At 38.0% G+C, this 14,802-nt stretch overlaps 1 protein-coding gene across 1 annotated transcript in view; it reads left to right on the forward strand.

The window, feature by feature from the left end:
* The first annotated feature begins 203 nt into the window (after positions 1–203).
* LOC130905354 (cingulin-like protein 1) overlaps positions 204–14,802 on the forward strand; it is a 124,917-nt gene continuing 110,318 nt past the window's right edge. Inside the window, exon 1 of the mRNA XM_057818670.1 lies at positions 204–299. The gene's annotated coding sequence lies outside the window, so the exon portion shown is untranslated. The remainder of the gene's footprint in view (positions 300–14,802) is intronic.

Genomic DNA, 14,802 nt, shown 5'->3' on the forward strand with positions numbered 1-14,802 from the left:
ATTATCCTGGCATGATAAACACAAACTTCTCTCAGTATGACATAAGTACCTTTCAAATAAGCACTTTCTATTTCTTTTCCCTCCATGCTTCCCACTCATCAGGTGTCCGTTGAGCAGCACCCAATGAGCGTGCGCCAGTGACGTCACATCCCTCCAAGGAGGCGCGCTCTTTACGCACGCCTCGTTGGAATGCTGCAGGTGTAGCTTGGGACCCACCCAAGAAGCAAACTCCTGACAGGCGAAGTATTGCGGAGCAGCCTGTCAGTGTGTAGACCAGCACCCAAAGGGATCGCCAACAGGTAAGAAACCATTTAACGCTTGAACAAAAACTTTTAAAAAGTTTGTCAGCCGGCAACTGCGACGACTTTAAGCTCGCTTTGCTGGAGTTCAGTGACGTGTTTTTGAATAGTGGGCTGCTGAGCCAACACGTTCCACAACTTTGGAAGTCGTCTTGACAAATAAGACGTACCGATGAAGACGCAAATATCACCTAAATATTCTGGAAGTATGTTGCTGTCTTTGCATCGCTAAAATGAACTGAATTTTCAAACTTGATAGTTGTTCACGAAGTCTAATGAGGAATTAGATATTTCAGATCATACAATAAGTTGTATACACAGTCTTGATGCTGCACTGTAAATTCAGGCTACACTTACATAGTGAAATAATAGCCAATTTTAGTTAAAAAAAAAAAAAAAAATGCCCACAGGGGTGCTGAGTGGTGGGAACACCTTAATACTGATTGGCCTGTCACTGTTAGGTAACTTCCACTGTGGTTCCTGACGATGACAATAATTTACTATTACTGCTAATAATAATAAACTTATTATTCATCTGTGAATTATGGTGATGGTTCACATGTTATTTGACACTTTTACATGAAAATATTTTGGGTACCTCCTAACGATACAATTTACAATACAAAGCTCACGATACCGATGAGCTCAAAATATGGCGACATTATCGATTCATTGGTCAGGAAATCAATCTACAGTACTCTCTGCTAGACTATTAAGGTGAAAAACAAGCTATTTTAAATGAAAAAAATTAAAACAGTGTTTATATATTTTGCACTGTCACGGATAGTCTTCCTCACTGCCTGTGAGAATATTTCACTGCAACATTTCTGTAAATAAATACAGCAACACTATATTATTGCAGCATTCTTGTGAACAAACGAGTGTCTTTGTTAGCTCATTCGGTGCCATTGACCACGGTAGACATTCTATTCATTTAAACTGAGAGGACTTGCTTTGAATTAGTGCTGCAACGATTAATCGATTAACTCGAGTAATTCGATTAGAAAGTATATTCGAATACAATTTTGCTGCTTCGAGTGTTCGTTTAATTAAAGTGGCGTTGTAATGATTTGTTTTGAAAGGGTTTGCATTTAGTTGTACTGATTTGGGTGGACACACTGCCCTCTAGTGGCAAAAGTGAATGTGACGCAACTCATTTCAAATTCGGCTGAATTCGGCTGCTCCCTGTTAAGCCCTCCATAAGTTTTTGTTTGACTAATTTCTTTTAATGCATTCGTAATTTAGATTATAGGTATATTTAGCCATTTTTTGTGGGAATATGTGTTTGAACCATTTGTTAAGAGCATTTTATAGCATTTAAGCTAGCAGTTTTGTTATATAAGTTAGCCAATAGTTCTTTTGTTGTACTTAGATCCTTATTCATTTAGTTTTTCTACTGTTTGAGGCTCAGCTCAGGTATTTAAATTTTTTATTTTCCTTATCCGATTACTCGATTATTCAAACTAACTGGTTGATCGATTAATCGACTACTAAAATAATCGATAGCTGCAGCCCTACTTTGAATGTTCATGTCGAATACCATTGATGGCATTAAACATCTAATTCATTTTGATTGGAAGGGGCGAATGAATGAATGTCCCCTGTCAAAAAGAACTCAGTCCGTCAATGGCAGCCAGGAAGTTAACATAGACTATTCTAGTAGTAAAATTTGCTCTAGTGGAAAATTGTTGTAGCTACCTGTTGGTTCCTTTACTGAACAGTGACATATTTTAATTCTTAGTGGGAGCATGTCGATAATAGGCATGTTCCAGTATGATATTCTGATGGTATGACAACCTTAAGCCAAATATCATGGTTTCAAGTTATCACGGTATTGCAATTACAGCTCTAAAATGTGTTACTTTGAGATATCTGGGTTGGAAAAGAAAAAAGGCCAAGATTTTCATTTTTCAAAACATATTAGCAGATTGGAACATACGTATAATGCTAAGTTAAAATAAATAAACAGAAATATTCTAAATAAAATTAAGATAAATGCAGTCCTTTAGGTGAGCCTAAACCTACAGCCGCAGCTCAACATTATTACCATCAGAACAAAAATAATTAAATTATTTTCCATAAGAAGCATGTTTGTATGACTCGTATCATGTTTAAATTATACACACACCTTCTTTCTCAACACAGACAGTTGCCAGAGAGAAAAAAACACCACGTTTTACCACCGCTGGACACACTAAACATGCTGGAGTTAACTCTCGTAGTTGGTGGGAAACGTTCATGACAATGTTTACTAAACTAACCTAGTTTTGTATAAATGGGAAATTATATTGGAGGTATTTCCTCCTCGGCAGCCATCCTCCGCAAACATGTTGGTTGGCCTTTCTTCTCTAAGCCGCGGCTGTCTGTAAGTTTTCTGTAGCCGAAATATTTGCATACAAGCGATTTTGTTTTCTTCGATAGGGGAAAAAAAATTCAGGAGTTTCACCTCCTCCAGCCATCGTGTAGCACAGCTGACTCACTGACACTGAGCAACAACAGGTGAGGGAGGGTTGAGCCTTGCAGCTGCAAGCGAGGGATTTAATCCTGCATTATTGGGACATAAAAATAACTAATACCTTAGGGACGGTATGACGGAAAATTCTTGCTGTTTTGAAACCTTGACGTTTTCATACAACGGTATACGTTGAAACCGGTAAGTGGCACATGTCTCGTTGATAAGTATTGCCATACATCACCATGAAAATATTGTCACACAGCTAATTTGGATCTGTTTTATCATGATTTATCTAAGATTCAATGTTTAGCTAACAGCTAGCATGAATTCAACATTGGAAAGGAATATTTTTGCAGATTAGGAGACATTCTCCGCAAACAAGTTCAGATCTCATATAGACTTGTGAGAAGAGTAAAATATCGTTTTATCTAATTGTCATGCCTGAGCTATCATTGGGACACTTTAGTAATCAGATAGAGAGGGGAAGATAAACAGCCAATGCCTGTTCTTTGCACAGTTACTTGTTACTAGTTGAAGAGCATACTGAAGCCCTTTCATTATAGGTGCGATAATTCAAGAATCATTTCCATTTGTTCAGTGGCTCTAATATACAGTATGTTGTTGTTTTCCTAGAACTACACGCCATTGCGTCAAAAGGGCGAGTCTGACTGTACTCTGTACACTGCATTCCGATAAGAAAGCTGCACGAAAATAATTTTTTATCACAGCTGGGTGGAGGGTCGCAAATGTCCTCACGTGAAGTAACACATACAGTACATGTACTGGGTTTATGACAACCACCATAGATACACTGGGGTGTATGAGAAGCTTTGCGAATCAGACCGTATTTTGTAGATTTGGGACAAATTGAAGAGAATCTGAATCTATGGCAGTATGTAAGGTTAATACAATTGTCATGGATTATATTCAATATTTGGCAACAGGAGCAGTAAAGTGTAATCTTGTGTTCTGGAGCAATTATCTGGGATGTTTTGGCATAAGTCAAGCAGTTGTGTACGATAAACCAATCGTTCTGAATTCAGTTAATTGTTCAGACAAGTCATATCATGGTGCAAGAATGCAGCCAACTATCACAGTTTTAATTTCACTTCCTTTTTTTCTTTGACATGTATTCCATTGCTCTGTTCTGTCAGAACATGCTACAGAAAAAAGGAATTGTACACACAAGTTTAGTGTGTCCACAGATTGAATTTGAATAGGCTGTAAAACAATCATAATACGCAGTTTACGGCCATAAAACAGCTGACATGTGCTGCTCTGTTTCAAGGCCCCAAGCTGCCACGCTGCATTCTGCAGGTGGCAGCACACATTGTTACGGTGTCCTCTCGACGCAGCCACAGCAAATCAGTCATGCAAGTGAAAGTGTCTTCCCTAGTTGAGGAATGCTGAATGTCAACATAATATCAGCTGTTAGCATCTAAAAGTGTACCTTTGGCTTTTTACTGCATGCTCCCAGGTAGTAGAAAACTAATCTGTTAATGGTAAAAATGTGACAAATTGTTAAAAAAAAAAAAAAAAAAAAAAAGGAACATCTACAGATCCCTGAAAATATTGGGAATTGTGGATCCGCTGAAATCCAACACAAGCACTGCTGCAATTCAAATACTCTACTGTATAGAGATAACAGTGGTCACTTTTGATTTACTCTGTCATATATCTATTTGTTTAATTTTGAGTTTTACAATGCTAAGATGTTTGTATTGGTGTGGAAATGATCACACACATATACACACACGGTGCCTTTTTAAATATTTTTTTTGTACTTGCATAGCTGAATATGACGTTTGAAACATGTACAGAAATTATCTGAGGTGGGTAGAGCAGCCAAAATTTTTACTCAAGTAAGAGTAGCATTACTTCAAAATAATATTACTCAAGTAAGAGTAAAAGTAGTCATCCAAAAAATGTGCTCAAGTAAAAAAGTATTTAGTGAAAAGAATACTCGACTATTGAGTAACATTATGAGTAACTGCTTACCAGTGTCGTTTTTTGGCAGCCCTTTAAGTTTTCGTCATCGTCCTATCTTTTGAACGACAATACTTATTCGTCTTAGTCATATTTTAGTCATTTTAAAATGTGTGTAATTTTTCTTGACTAATTTTGTTTAGTTTTAGCTGACGTTTACTAAAAATGTTTTCGTCTGTGAAATTAAAAACTTTTATTCCAAAAAGAAATAAATAGATAAATAAAGGTTTCCAACTATTTTGAATGGACATTGACAGACGAGCACATATTGTACAGTGTTTCCCACAGGATTTTAGGAGACTGTGGTGGGAGGTGTCTCTGACCCTCGGGGTAGGGTGTGTGTGTGTACATTTTCAAGCCTGGTGTATCTCTTTAGGGCATTTTGAGACCACTGAATGTAATATAAATTGCTGTATGCGGTGTTGCCGGATCGCGCCAAATGCAGCAGAATGCAGCAGACAGTAGTCCCCTAGCCTGGTACACCAGACTCAGCGGCAATATGTTCCAATCCGCGGTAAATTCGGCTTTACATGACCAAAAACACATCGAGTCGCTAAAACCAACAGTCTGTCTCGCGCTAGCCATGTTGAATATGTTGAAATATCTCTCGCTAGTTTCTTGTCGTTTTACCGACGTCGCGTCAGCCCGTCGCTGATTGGTCCGCTCCGCTGTCTATTTGCTGTGGCTGGCTCCGCCCTGGAATTTTTTTTCTGCTGAATGGTGGCCAGACTCATACTCTCATAGCCAGGCATGAAAATGGGTCAGGGGTTAAAAAGGTGAGAAGGGTGTGGAGGAAATATGTTCCAGTACACTGTACACCCCAACAAAATATTGAGCTCTGTCGACCCACACTGTGTTTCAGCAGGGCCGTGCAGAGACCGGTGCTTGTAGATCAAAAGGGGCACATGAACAAGTATTTAATACACCTTAAAACAACATAACTTCAATTTTAACCAGCTTTAGATAATAATTGGCTGCGACTGTGACATACTTTAATTGGGAGGGGGCAACAGTGAATAGAATTCAAAACTGTCATCAACACTTTCTGGCTGTGACTCAGTCAGTCTGCCTCTTTTCTTCCTTCAACCTCTGCATCAAAACTTCCTTCCTCAACTTGTTCATCTGAGAACAAACCACATCAGATGGTCACTTAGCCACCAACAGCACAGTTTTCTCAAAACTATTATTTCATTATTATCCATACTTAACAACTCTAGCACCTAATGATTAATAAAGCAATGACATAAAATCTTATAGAAAAATAACATTGTAATTGTGTTTATAATTGTATTTAATACCCGACTATCCTTGCAAACTTGTTCTTACCAGGTCTGCTATTCACCCAGCTGATGAGGTATCCACTGCCTTTAGCAGCCTCATGCAACTCCTTTTTTTATCCCTCAATCTCCTTTCCCTACGAGGCATGTCTATGTAATGAAATATATTTTTTAAAAATTAAAAAAAAAAAAACAGACTCCCCGGTGGCTTTTAGTTTTAAAGCTTTCTTAATGTCTTTCTCTCTCAATAACGATGGAGGTAGATTTGTGTTTTTGTTATTCAATCAAAAAACAAAGTTACTTCTATCAAAAATAAAGTTGCTTCAATCAAAATACAGTATATACTTTTAATCCCAAAAAAGTCACTTCAACAAAAAAAAAAAAAAAAAAAAATTGTTTTTGATTGCAAAAATAAATTTGAGACAAAAAAAGCATTTGAAAAATATTTTTCTTGATTGAAACAAATTTTTCCATTGAAGTAATGTTGTTTTGTGTTTGGGCCACATTTTGGCTAGGACATTTGTGTCTTTATTATTCAATCAAATAAGTTGCTTCAAACAAAAAAATATATATAAAAAGAAAAACTTTGCACATGTGTCAATCACCGTTTACCAAAGCCTGAGAGGGTTTGAGTAGACTCACTATGAAGCATTTAATAAAGCCAAGCATTTTCTTACTACTTTATTCTTGTTTAAAAATAATTCGGTGGGGCAGTAACGTGTTTAAAACATCATAATTCTTACATTTTGAAGTGCTTGAAAACCATTTATAAATGATACTTTGGTGAAAAAACATGTCTTATATATATGAATCTTTTTTCCAATGTAAAATCTGAATAAATACATCGAACACGCACAAAAAAATGGGGGGGGGGGGGCTACTTCGCGGTTTTCACTTATTGCGGCGGGTTCTGGTCCCCATTAACCGCGAAAAACGAGGGATCCCTGTATTTCTGAAAAGCTTTAAGAAGCAAGAGTCATTCCCACCACTCGTCGGGCCGGTGTTGTGCCGACACCGGCCGTCAGCTCAAGTCCCAACCGAAAATAACGTGTCTCAGGCGGACGACGGGAGCGATGCGAGGCGCCCCACTCCATCCGAGAGCATGCCGCTTAATTTGACTCAACAGTGCGTTTCTTCGTTAATATTACTGCTAAATACACGAGTTTGACGCCAATTTAACGGGAGCTATTTTTTCACGGGAGATTTGGCTAGCTCCGGCAGTGTTCAACGCAAGCTGCAACGAATGGCAGTAACTTTATTATGTTGCAAAATATGAAAACGATTGAAAGCATTACTCACCAAATTCAATCTGCTGGCAAATGCAGGGACGTGTGTATGCTGCGCTCTGGTCTGCCCCGCTCTGGATAAGGCCTGCTTTTTGTTTTCGCAGCTTTGCAATGCAACCAAAGGCTCTCCAAGCACTCCATGTACACGTAAAGAGTGCGCGCGATTGGAATAATGGAACGCAGTTTGGGCCGATGATTGGTTCTCGTCAGCGAAGCATCTCGAAGGATTTGCTGACTGGATTTCTTAAGTGCTCAGTTTACGTACTAAGTTAATCACATGATGATAATAACAATAATAATTAAATAAAACCTCCCGACCCCCCCTCCTCCCAAAAAGAATTTCTCCTCGGATCTACGCAATTCACGTAGGTCGCCCTTTTTGACTTCAAAACGGCGAATTTCGCCGAAAGGTGAGAGATTTTCATGCCTGCACAGCTATGAGTCTGGTGCATCAGGCTAGTAGTCCCGTCTATGAGCGCGACCTGTTGGCGCGTGTGTCTGTGTGTGTGCACGCACGCACGCGCGCGCTCTCGCTCGCGCGGGTAGTAGAGTGGAGTGGGCTACAGCTGTGTAATCGGCTGACTGACGCATCAGATTTTTTTTTTTTTTTTTTCCCGGCGGGGGGGTGCAAACGAGACTGTGGCGGGCCGCCACAGTCTCGTTCATTGGTGGGAAACACTGTTGTAGCGTCTGCAAGCACAATAGCAACTTGGCGATAATGCACACTCAGCAGGAAAACAGTACATTATTTTCAATAAATTCTACTCATCAAAATGCCATGAACTGTATGTCAAAAAAAAAAAAAGTTGTCCAAGAGGACGCTCGCCGTTAGCTTTAGCCTAATGCTAATTTGAACACAAATGCTATGCTGACGCTATGAGTTATATTTAGTGTGTTGATCAACAAGCACAGGGCTTAAAGGCTAAAGTTACATTGCATATTTTCTCTCGCTGAGATAAGAAAACAAATCTTACCGTGTGTGCAAGCCTGCATGGTGACGACTAACTGGTCAGTCGGGAGGGGGGGGAGGCGCCGCATGTCACATGAGTGACACAACCAGACACTGCTACGATGCAGGCTAGCTACACATTAAAATGTCACACATTGCGAACATGTGACGGAAACTATTGCGCATTTTCGTCTCGTAAGATGAAAACTGGCATTCGTCTCGTATGTTTGAGTCTCCCAAAACACGTTTTTAACTTATCGTCTCCTCATTGTGAAAAAGTGCTTGTTGCCAGAATATTTTTGTTATCGTCTTCATTGACGAAAACAACACTACTGCTTACGAGGCTTTTCTTTTTTTTTTTAAACAATGTTATTTTTTTTCTCAGCACAGTTATCTATATGAACTGTTTTTATTATATTGTACTATAACTAGTGCCGCAACGGTAATCGATTAACTCGAATATTCGATTGGAAAAAAATTATTCAAATTAAATTTTGTTGCTTCGAGTATTCGTTTAATTAAAGTGGCAATGTAATGGTTTATTTTGAAAGTGTTTGCATTTAGTTTTATTGATTAGGGTGGATACACTGCCCTCTGGTCTGCCTCATTTCACATGGCTGAATCCAACTACCTCCCTGTTAAGACCAACGTAAGCTAAGTTTTTGTTTGAACTAAATGTTTTTTAATGCATGCGTAAATTAGTTTATAGATATATTTAGCCGTTTTTTTGTGGGAATATGTGTCTGAACCATTTTTTAAGAGCATTGTAAAAAATTCTTATCATTTTATAGCATTTATGGTAGCGAGTTTTTGCTATGTAAGTTAGCCAATTGTTCTTTTGTTGTATATAGATCCTCATTTATTTATTTTTTTTCTATACCATTTGAGGCTCAGCTCAAGTATTTTGATTCTTCATGCTCCTTATCCGATTACTCGATTATTTGAACTAACTAGTTCATCGATTAATCGACTATTAAAATAATCGATAGCTGCAGCCCTAACTACCCAGAGGAAAATTTTATTGCTCAAAGATTGCTCTTCTATAGCTCGGGAGATAAATTTGAGATTCTCATCTTAGCCTCATTGCAGTTTCTATTTTGTCTTAAATGTTTCTCAGATGTTTCTCCTAAAATTCACTAGGAGAAATAGGTGAGACAATAAATTAGAGGGAATCATACTTGAGACTTAAGGGAGATACCTTGCTAATCTCAATTCAGTGTTTTTAATGGCTCCTTTTTCTCCTTTGAAAAAGAAGATGAGCATTATTGGAGCTACTATGGAGAAATATAGGAGTCTCTCCCTCACTTTCCCTCTCATGCGCGCGCGTCTGCGCGCACGCACACACGAGACACTTAAATCATGTGACCCTCTCCTCCCACCTGACTGGATTCACCATTCTAAACACAGATCATCCACTTCATAACATCTTGATGGACCAAAGAAACAATGGTGGACACTACTCTCTCGTCACTGCAGGACAGAGGGATACAGAAGATACACCCAAAGCCATCAGGCTTTATCATCCTAGAACAAATGGCTTTAGTGAAATCCAACACAGTCATTGTACTTAAAAATTGAGTACTGTTGAGAATTTTTGTCAAAGAATGTGGGCGGGCAAGTGGTGCGGACCCAAACGCAGGCAAATGGAGGCAAGGCAGACAGGCGGGCAAACATTTTTTAATTAACACCAACAAAAAACAAAGTGCAAACAATTTACAACATTTCAAATAGCTATAATAACATCAACAGCCATAATATTAACAACAAAGTTCAACACAGTTTTTAAGACAGCAAACAAAAATTAAGTCTCTAAGCCCAGCAGTATTAGGGCTTTGAACACTGCAACAAATGTCTTTAAGTACATCTAGAATTTATGTTGTACCCATCATGCGACATTTGTTGATTAAGGCTTTTTTCCACTGGTGTCCAATCATCCAGCATACTGCAGCGCATGGTGTAAGCTGCCAGTATAAAAGAAAGCACAAATTAGAAATTGAACTAGAAACTGTAATTTCTGGAGAAATTACTATGGGGCTTTGCTGTGTGGAGATACAGATATTAGCCCTGCCCAGATTGGTTTGGGGACATTTCGAGGTTGGAAATGAATGGGAAATTTGGACGTCCATGACCGTCAATGGCTTCGACTTACATATGCGTCAATGAAGTCCAAGTACATTGACGTCAATAGAATCAACATACATGGCTGTCAATAGCCACGTTTACATGCTGACTTTTATTCATACCGATTCAAATCATTCCGAATGGAAATTTCACATCAGCTGTTTACATGTCACTTCATCTATTCCGATCCAGCGTTTACATGTGACTGCCTTTATTCCGAAAGGACGTTTGACAACTGCCGTCTGACATGCGCAGATTAATCAAAACAAAGCGTCACGTTGCAAAACATGTAGATCGATCGTCAGATCAGCTGCTGTTTTTTTTCGAGTGGAAATAAAACTTCAGAATGATACGCCGTTCATTTAAAAAGTTGTGTGGGTGCGCTGTGCGTGTGCTTGGAAGCCATGTTGCAAGTGACGTTACTTATGTCACCGAGTGACGTCACCACGTCAGTATGGAGCATGCGCAGAAAGAACGCAACCAGACACCATTCCGCTTCTCTGTTTACATGATATAATTTTACTTCTAATCGGTTTGGGAAAAGGAATATTCCACCCCTGTGAATCGGAATGAAATTCCATTCGGTTTGGGCCTGTTCATTCCGAATGAGGTGTTTATATGGAATCCATTTATTCGGTTTGAACAAATATTCAGATTGTAATTGGAATATTTGGCTCCATGTAAACGTGGCAAAAGGCATGGACGTACATAGCCCTCATCGGCAATTGAGTACTTGTGTGTCAATGCAATGTGAATGACAATGGAAATGAATGGGAAATTTGAAGGCCCATGGCCGTCAGTGGAATCCAGGTACATTGGCATCAATAGATTCGACATACATGGCCGTCAACGGCATCAATGCGATGTAAATTACATTACAAGCGAATTAGAAATTAGGACGTGGCATCCCATTAAAAATGAATGGAAAGTTTTTGGCAAATTTCCAAGGAAGCGTAATTTTTCCCCCCCAAAATCTGTATACAACTTTTATGCCACTCATCATCCCAGAATTTTTGATTCCCCAATGACTTTTTTTTTTTTTTGTGAAAAATCAGCATTCACATGCCAACAGAAAATTTTTCGAGCCCGGTTGAAAAATTCATTTGCAAATCAAATATACAGTATATATCAAATGCATTTCATTGTATTTTTTTTACTTTTTCTCATTTCAAATAATGGGCAGCTAAAACAGTTCAGAAAATTGTCAAAACATTTTAAAGAATAAAGTCTAAAATTGCAATCAAGTAGTAATAGAGTTCTGCATGCAGGTCGCAACAATTAAAAAGCTTTTTGCAAATTGATGCCTATAATGGAACCCCCCCCCCCCCATTTTCTGAGTCGCTTATCCTCAACGAGATAATTTTGATTTTAAAAGAACATCTTTAAATCAATCAATCACCACCACCCCCAATGTAGAGATAATTGCACGAATGGAGTTGCAAAATTCTGTCACCAAAATATAGTTTCAAGTGATGTTACGCTCCCTTTTCTAGACATTTCTTTAAAAAAAAAATCCTGTAAATCAATATTTGTGCCCTAAACTGCCAATATTGATAATAATCCCAGTGATCAGACACTAATAAACAAAATGGTTATTATAGTGTCCAATTCAAGTTAAAAATAACAATCACTTTAAAAATTAGATAAGCCGTGTAGTAAGACAATAACTCAATTACCACCTTGGTCATCTCTGGGTGAGTCAGGGTCAGGGTCATAAAAGCTCATCTTCTTCTGTGGGTATCGCGCTCTTTTGGGCATCTCTTTTTTATTATTTCCTGCTGGGCCATTCAATCTGTGAAATATAATACATTTTAATTTGAAAAAGTGGTTCAATGTCTTCTTTGGTTTTACACTGTCATCACATCTCATAATTTGGTACAGCAGCAACTTCTTAATATCTTTAGATACACAGATTGTGTTCATTTAACCATATTAGACCACCGAAGGACTGAAAAATATCATTTAAAATCCCCCATACCAATCATCGTAAAACAAAGAGACAAAGTAAAAATCCATGATGATCCATGATGTTAAGATTTCTGTAAGAATTGCACTTTTCTTGGACAAGTTGTTGGGCTCTTCTTTCCTGTACACTGCTCCTAAAAAAAAACCTTTTTATTGCCAATATATCGTGAAAAGATGCACCTTCTCAATTCCCTATGTCTCAAGTTTTTAATGTTAATAGAGTGACCATATTTTGATTTCCCAAAAAATAGGCAGAGCAGCATGTCCTCGGGGTACTTAAATGATACGCAGAATTTACTCAAAGATGCCTTATAACTACAGTTTTAAAGTATGCCTTCTCTGTATGCATAGAATATTCTCTTATACAACAAAATAATCTCCATATCCAGAGACACAAATTAAGATAGGCTTCCCAGATGTTTTTCAACATGCAACATTTATTTTGCCAAAAATAATCTCCCTTGGCTGTTTCCAAAGAAGTCATCCATCTCCCGTCCAATTCAGCCGATCGGTGTACTTCCGCCAGCTGTCTGGCTTCATGGCACAATTGTAACGTGTGTGTCAAACAGAGCTCAGAGAAAACAAACCAGCGAGCGTAGGGGTCGAGAGATTGAGGGAGAGCGGGAGGGGGGCATTGAGCAGATAATTGACCATGGAAAACCGGAGATATGATCCTTTTAATTTCAAATGAGTAATTATGAAGGAACTCTTCACTATTAAAACTAGGAACTATTTTCTCCACCAGAGGGCACTCATGCTCTTTGGACGAATAATGCCTCATTTATAGATTTTTTTTTTTTCTCATTGGAATGCAATGATTTCCCCCCCCCTTTGGCTTAATGTGGTTATGCAATGGATTATTTTACAGTATCATTAAAACAACAGTTCATACAGATAATGTTGCGCTCAGGAAAAAAATACCATTGTAAAAAATAAATAAATATAAAAATATTAAAAGATATTATTTTGAAGTAATGCTACTCTTACATGAGTGACATTTTTGCCTACCCACCTTTGGTCACCCCAATGTAAACTCGTTGCATGAAGCTAGAGAAAATGGGTCTCACTGCAATGAGAAGATGTTCCAATTGTACACAATTTATGTAACTCCAAGACTGTGTAGGGCCACTGTTTGTAGAAATAATTCCAAAGTTAATATTTTTACATGAATATGTTCACTTCAGTAAATTCATGGCCCCCCAAGCTAGCTAGCTAGCTTCACTGTTTGCCACTTATTGCCGACCAGTTCCCCCCCCCCCCAAAAAAAACTATCAGAACTAGCATAAACACAAGCCATATAAATTATACCCAAATTCCGTTCTACAAAGATGTTACTTACCCTCTTTTTTGTCCTGAAACGGTTTCTTCCTCCATTCCTCCTGACACCAACTTCATAAGTACGACTTGAGTCGTTAGGTCAGCCTCCCCCTTATGAGTTAACCAATGACGATGCAGCATTTGTGACTGATGGCGCTTTCTTCCAATGTAGACGTTAGGTCTGCATTATCTTCAGGGTTGAAAGTTCACAGTGTTTCGCGCCACATACAGCTTGACAGTGCATGAAGAAAACAGCGCTGCAGCGCTGGTCAACGCTGAGTGGTTTCAGCTGCATTTTAAGTAAGAATTAATTTACAAAAATGTTCTTTATATACGCATGACTACATAAGGCTAATAAAAATAAAAAATACAAAAAATCTTTAAAAAAAATATTTATAAGTTGAGTTTATTTGGCTTTATTAATGTACAATACATTTTCAGTTTTTGGAGTTTTTAAAGCCTTGTTTTCATTTTAATTTAAGATAACTGAAATGTTAACATCTTCATTAATTCAATATCATATTATTTCGTTTTTATGAAATTTAATGACATTATAATACCATCATAATAACAATTTTAGAAGGGTAACATTATTACACGTCAGTAAGAGTTTTCCTTTGTGCATTTTGTACCTACCGGTTTGTAAATGTACCACCGTGGTCGTTTTCATTATGATTATTGATTTTTTTCTAACTATGTGTTAATCAATTTCTCTTTATATATAATAACTATCTCTTCATATATAATATACTTTATAATTATTCAATTACTATAACCCTTTTCATTCTGAATAAATTGCATGGTGTTGGTAAATGGTGTTATACTTATATAGCGCTTTTCCACCTTTCAAGGCGCTCAAAGCGCTTTACACTACAGCGCCATCTACCTACTGGTGACACAGCACCAGGAGCAATGTGGGCACCATATTTTGTGCACTTCTATATGTAAAATCATATTTATGAACTATCTATGCCTTTTTATCCCGTCATCCCCAACTTCATTGACCCTGCAGCTCCATTTCTGACACCAGTAAAGCATGAATATTGCTCCTCTATAGAGGATACAGATAAGTTTGATTGTGCGGTTCATTTTCAGAAGACTGGACTGTTGCAGCAGTATATTTACAGGTCTTGATTTTTTTTTTTTT

The sequence above is a fragment of the Corythoichthys intestinalis genome, chromosome 17 (assembly GCF_030265065.1).
Source record: "Corythoichthys intestinalis isolate RoL2023-P3 chromosome 17, ASM3026506v1, whole genome shotgun sequence".
Lineage (NCBI taxonomy): Eukaryota > Metazoa > Chordata > Actinopteri > Syngnathiformes > Syngnathidae > Corythoichthys > Corythoichthys intestinalis.